Raw genomic sequence first — 7,307 nt, forward strand, 5'->3', positions numbered from 1 at the left:
GAAGGCCCTACACATGATGGCGTCTGCTACTCCTTGAAGGTGCATTAGGGTCTTGAAGGTCTCCAGGTGGTCCAGCGGGTCCTTGACCCCGTCATAACTGTCTATCTGGGGCATGCAGAATTTACTTTGTAAAGGGTAGGAGTTGACGGTGGCGGTGAACGGCGAGTCAGTTCGGTTGACAAGGTCGTCCAGGTCGCTTGACACTCGTCCCTTGAGAGCATTCATCATAACCTCCATTTGTTCCTTCATGGCCTGCATCTCCGTGATAACAAGTGGCGGAGCAGTTTCTGCGAGGGAGGGGATGCTCGTGTTCTACCGTTCTGGTTTGCTCAGGGCGTTGCTGGCCTGGGGCCCTTCCTGATTTCTCCTGTCGGCGCTGGTTCCCTCTTGATCTGCTCCTTGGTTGTTTGGGGCTGCATTCTTCTGTCTCAGTTGGTCTTCTAGGTCGTGGTTTTGTTTGGTGAGGCACTCTACGGTAGCTGCGAGTGTCCTCACCTGTCTTTCAAGAGCAGTCGTAGGGGCTTCTTCTTCTTGAACGTCGTTGGTAGTCGCCATTGAGCGAGTGAGTACCATGTAACTCTTTTGTCTAGGAAGCGAGAATGTGCTACGCTTCCCACAGACGGCGCCAACTGATGATGTCGGAAATAGTACCACCAATGAGTCACACGTTCCTCGTACGATCAAATGGCACCTGCACAACGAAAAGGAATAACCTAGCAGAGAGTACCGGTGTGGTACCGGCCAAACACCCTCCGAAGGTCAAGTTAAAACTATTCTCACTGCTTTAGAGTGCTAGAGAGGGTAAATTATGCGTACCTTGGTTTGTGAGGGCGCTTGGGTTTTTATAGTAGTAGATGGTTGACCTCTTTTCCTTGGAGTAGAAGTCTTTTCCTTATAGGAGTCTTCTTGGGCGTATTTTACGGGATTCTTTCCATATAGGGGTCCGTAGATTCCTTGAAGCGTGGGGAGCAAGTTATTTTATATACGTAAATATGCAGATCAATCGATACATAGACCGACGCCGTCAGCTTAAGTGTATTCCGTCAGCTTCAAGATGTCGAGTTTCAAGTGGGGTTCTCTTCCATAGAAACCCCGTCAGCCTTGAGGGGATGCCGACGGCAAAATCACCTCGTCACCTTTGTCAAGCTTGGCCCGTCACTCTTGTCTAACTAATTTCATCCTCATCAAGAAACTTAAATAATGACTTTAAAATAATAGTAGAAGTGACTAGTAATGGATGGATCATCGATATCCACCCACATGTTGTGCATTGTGAGTTGAATTTTGTCTTTTTGTGCTTATATAAATTGAATTTTTTTTAATAGTTAATAGTTATGCTTTTCAATTAGTGTCTTCTTTAAAAGTAAAAGTTAAGAAAGTTTATTCAAAAAAAAAAAAAAATTAAGAAAGTTAAGTTTGTTTGAAACTTTGAAATTAATTGGGACTTGAGATATAATAATGTCAATGAATTGAAATGTTGTGTTGTGTACATAGTGCGACAACTTTTTTTATTTTTGTTTACGCCTTTATTTCTTTGTTCACTTGTTTATTTTGTTTGCCTATTTGTGATTTTGATTTGTCTTTTTGTATGTGTGTGTGCGTATATAGAGTTGGGTTCAAGTTACACGTGGTATAATTTTAAGTAATGTTACACCACTCATTTTTTTTAATAGGATGCCAATTTTGATAAATCCACTGTTGGATTACATTATCTTCGTATATTCTTTATGCTAGCAAAATTCAAGGTAATCAAATATCAATAGTCATATCATCAATCAATTGTTTAAATTCAAATGTTTGTAATTTAAAATAATACATAAAAAATGTGTTTATGGATGAAAAGGTAAATAACATCCGATTAGCATGAAAATTGGCGTGCATGTTAAAAACATATAGAACATGTAATCCAACAGTAAGATTTCCAAAATATGAATTCAATAACAAGTTATTTGGTGCTGTAACACTGCTTAGAGTTACACTAAGTGTAACTTGAACCCAACTCATATACACACACACACACAAAATGGAAAACCTTATTTAGAGTTTCATAATGATTTTTTTTTTGGTTATATTTTGCCCCCCCCCCCCAACACCAAGTTCTGGCTCCGTTCTTGCTTGGCATATCCCTTGGAGTTCAAGATAGCCATTTGAAGCTCAAGATAGTAGGCTATATTTGTGCGGTATTCTTGGTTTGTATTTTTGTGGCTCCTTTGAGTATCATGGTAATATTCTATTAACTTCATCATGCATCATGTTATTTATTATTTACTATTGTTGTCATTTAATAACTAGCTTGTAACCTCATGGATATGCATGGATACACTTAAAAATATACAATAAGATACATAAATAATTCCTATATATATAATTTAAATAATATTGATAGTAATTTTTATATTTTATTAACTCTTTAAAAAATTCTATAAGATATTATTAGGTATAAAATGTAAATTGTCCATGTTTTTTTTTTATAATTATTGTGAAGCACTTTTTTTTTTTTTTTTTACAATTCATTTATTCTAAACTCTTTGATTTTTGTACTTAATAACTCACTTGAATGAATATTTATGATGTGGTCCCATATTTGATTCTAAAATTAAGAAATAAAACTCTTCAAGAATAAATAATTTAGGACGCATGGCGCAAAATTGGAACTCTAATTTGAAATTCCAATTTGAGTTTCTCTCAGCTTCACTTATTATTATTATTATTATTATTATTATTATTATTATTATATATAGATTTGTGTGTGCTTTTTATAAAGGCAAGTTATAAAAACAAAGAGCATTGAATTCATGCCATTTTCATTGTAATTTTTCTTGACAATCTGTGACATAACGTGGTTATGTTATGGATTGTTGATAAAAGACTTCTTTGTTGTGGTAAATTTTTTTAACTAACTCGCTTTGTATTAAAACTAGGTTAATATTAATGTTAGCAACTTTATTTTTTTATCCTTAATTCCTGTAGATTAATTATTTGATTCTTGTTTTGTATTTTTAGACAATAAACGTACTAGATTTACAAAGATAAGAAGGTGGTTCAATCTACACCAAATGGCTCAGCCGAGATGGTGGAAAAAGTTGATGGTGCAAATGCTAGTGTTTGAATAATAGATGTTAAGTTTTTATGTTTTTATAAATAAGTATTGATTATGAACAATACTATTGAGTTTTTTTTTTTTTTTTTTGAGTGAAGAGATTAAGTGTTAAAGTATTGGTTTCACATTAAAATAAAAATAAAAAAGTGAAATCAATAGTATGAATGAGTGTGTACTTTTATGTTTTAATGAAATATAGTATGAATGTTAAGTCAAGTATTTGGTATGAACACGATAAATAATTAATTTCTAAATTAAGATAGGTATCATTTTTCTCCTTTATAAATTAATATTAGCAATAATTAGTTGCAATAACTTATAATTATCAATTGTAATAAAGGCTTTGATACTTTACTATATTAGGAAAATGAATTGCAATAACTTAAAAAATCATGGCAGAAGAGCATGAGATTCTGCTATATGGCTATCTATTAGAGTAGTTTTGCATTTGACCTTTCATCTCACATTCTCTTAAAAAATGGAATTTTAATGTCCTTTTAGAATTTGAAAGTATGCGGGTTATTTAATTGCTTTAGCAAAAACCATTGAACCAGATCACTTCTCTTTCTCTCTTAACTATTCAATTCCCCTTTAACTTTAATGCACACAATATTGTTTCTTTAGAAATCAATATTATTTCACCAGGTTCTTAAATCTCTCTGTCTTTCCTTCTCTAAAAATTCAAAATGTTATGCTCTTCTCTTTCTTATTCAATTTAAAAAAATAAAAAAAAAAATAAAAAATCAAAGTATGAGCTCCTTTGAGAATCTTGGGGATTCTCTAGGGGAAGGCTTTGCCAGCCAGCCCTTGAAACTTTGTCTCCAATAGAGCACATCAAGGAGCTTATGTTTTATCAGTATGTCCTCCTACATATATTTTCTATTTGTTATCACCTCAAAAATTTTTATTGAAAATTTTCCTGCCTAAAATAAATGGAATATGAATAAGTAGCACCTCAAAAAGATATTACTGTATTCTCTATTTGTCTTTTAACGTTTTGAATGATTCCAGGAAGATAGGACTAATGCAGAAGATTAATGTTTGACCTGTCATGGTAAAAAAACTGAACCTTTTTAATGCTATAGTTAAATTCCTCCTTGGCAGCTCTAATGTGTCAATAGCTATATAGGACAAATCTTTTTCAATAGCTCTATTTTGTCCCCCTTTTTTGTATATGTCATACCAATTAAGAAAAGACAAATGACTAAGAGCAATCTTTGAAATTCCTAGAGCTAGAGATGTTTGTCACTTGCATGGGTTATCTTATGGTTGATAAAATTGCTATATTTGACATGAACCTTAATCATATTATGATACCTATTTGGGTCATTCATAAATACAAGTGGCTATTGAAAGTCTGTCGTCCTTAAAAGTTTCTGGTTTCATAGGCTTCTCCTTGGTTTGATTGTGATTTCTGAAGAGCTTTTCTACTCATAAGAGATTTCCAATAATCACATTGTTTGCGCCTATCTCAATGGTGTGTTAAATGTTGCTCAATATGGAGAATTGGCATGCCTTTCCGGTGAATGTAAGCAGCCCAAACAATAATTGTAACTAATAATTCTTAATTTATTTTTCTACCCAAAAAAAAAAAAAATCTTTCTTTATTTTATATAGTTCTAGATGATGAATCAGCTCCAATTAGAACTACGCTACAACTTAACATATGACATTCTTTGAATATTTTTGAAAAAATTACTACCAAATTTGGTCAATAATGCTGCTTCTCATCACTAAATGAAATTCTTTAAAAATTTAATAGTTATCCTACTTTGAACATGATTGCAATAAAGTTCATCTATGAATGAAATCCAAACTATTCTTTTTAAAATTTTCTTTTAGGTCTTAATTACTGTGTTTGATTACCTCAAGGGCAATCCTTAAATAATTGATATAGAAGGTTCATGATGGCGAAAATGGCCCTTATGTGTGGGACATATTTTAGGTATCAGTTCTTGGTATATAAGACTTGGTATTAGTGGCAAATGATATATTTTTAACTATATTTGGCCATAAATAATGTATATTGGAAGCTTCAAGGAGGCTGAAAAATCATTATAGATGAATCGTTACGATTTTGTTAATAAGTTGAACAAAATGGTAAAATTTCACCCTTTCAATTTTCATTATAAAGATGGTTGTGGTTAAACAAAAATATCTTCCTATTTGAGTCTATTGCATAACTTCTTGTTGGAGTAAGAAGACCGTTTCTTTTTTCTTTTCCCCTTTGTACTCGTATAATAAAATTGAAGATAATTCTACAAAAAGAATAGCCAGAAACTATTTCAAAATGAAATTATAAAGTATCTGCGCATCGCATGAAATATCCTCTAGTGATCCATAATTGTCAGTTCCTTAAGATTGTTTTAGGGAACCAGGCCAACTGCCACCAATCAATCTGTGATGGCCTCTCTTGAATAGCTTCCAAAAAGTTTATGAGGTGGTAAACTTTTCAAGCTTTGAAGGAGGACACTAACAAGATCAAGAGAGGAGTTCTACTAGACTACTGCTATGTAGAAAGAAACCTCAATTTCAACAGCAGCCTTGCTTGCCATAACATGCTCAGCACCTAATTGTTTCAGAATATCTTTTGCCTTAATTTGTGTCACCATGTTTGCCGCAGATCAGCCAGAAGTACCTAAATAGAACATAGCAAACATTAAGTAGATGGTACTTTTGTTATGTAAAACCCATACAGCTTACTGCCTCATAGAAGCTCACTTAAGTTCTAAGACACCTTATAAATAATAATAATAATAATAATAATAATAATAATAATAAACTGCTTCAAGTGCTGCTGTTATTTTTCTCTCAACTTTGAAATAATCATGTGCCTCTCTCAAAAGTTACCAGATCAACTTTAATTCTAGTTCGAGTCTCTGTTATACCACAGTTTCAATTCAAAGAAGAGAGGGAGATTTTTGCTACTTTAGTTAAACAGAAATTCCTTTTTTCCATTTTTTTTTATTGGACTAATTATATATAACTTGATATTGAGAGTTTTATAACTCAACTGGCATCTCAAAGTGTTTTTAAAAGAGACGTCTAAACTCTACCCTTATAACTCAACTAGCATCTCGAAGTGTTTTCAAAAGGGATGTCTAAACTCTAGGCTATGACCCTTTGGAGTAATACGTAGGTTTATCCAAGCCAAAGTCTCCACTTGCTTTAGATCTGCTTGTTAGGGACATATTGTATGTAGTTCGCTAATCCTTTGACAAAATGCACTTTACTTGTAATTGGGTAGATCTAGGATGGGTTTAGTACTTTAAGAAACATGTGTTCATGTAAAGTATTGAAGCCATACAAGTTTGACCAAGAAACAAGTAAAGGAAGTGATGTTCATTAAAGCTTGACAGAAGTTTCAACAAAATCCTTTCTCTCGAGAATTACTATTGAAGCTCGACACAAGCTGTATTTGTCGAGAATTACGAAATCAGATATTCTAGATCTGATTACATGCATACTCATATGTATTTGTGTATGGTTTCTTTTCTCACAACCCTAAACATATATAAGGATTATTTTAAGGGCCATCACAAGGTAATGCAAAGATAATTCATGTAGAAATTACTCTAGTTCATTATTCTCTCTATAGAAGCTATTGCGTCTTTACGCCAAGGGTTTTGTGACCATGGAACTTCCTGATTTTCATTGTTGATAAATTGAAAAATTTTGCAGTCAACATCTTTCTCAAGTTGGTGTGTTAGTCATGTACTGAGATCCATGTATCTTAGTTAGTCATGTACTTGGATTTGTGCATTGAAACGGAGAGATTGATGCTACAATACAAGTCTAATTGGGTATTGGGGTAAGGGTTCAATTGTAGGTTGGTATTTCGAGATAGACCAAAGGGTTTGGTAAGATTCCTTATACTTCTAACCGCTTATGATTGATAATAGTGGATTCTCGAGAGTGGTAACCTAATCTTTGCTGTGTCATCCATTGACCCATATTGTCATGGCTACAAGTAGCATGAAAAGATCTTTTATTTTAAATACATCTTGCTTTTCTAATCTCTATTTGATTAAGCATTTCAGAAAATGTAAGTCTAAAAGTTATTTGAAAGCTATCTTGATGATGGTTGAAAAAGGTCTCAATGTGATAAGGAAGAAACTAGACTGTTTCAAAATAATAATGTGCAAAGGAGTTCATTTGAGAAGGGTGAAAATTAAAGGTTTTGTTCATACATAGCAATTGAGAGAGA

This window comes from Quercus lobata, chromosome 4 (assembly GCF_001633185.2).
Source record: "Quercus lobata isolate SW786 chromosome 4, ValleyOak3.0 Primary Assembly, whole genome shotgun sequence".
Lineage (NCBI taxonomy): Eukaryota > Viridiplantae > Streptophyta > Magnoliopsida > Fagales > Fagaceae > Quercus > Quercus lobata.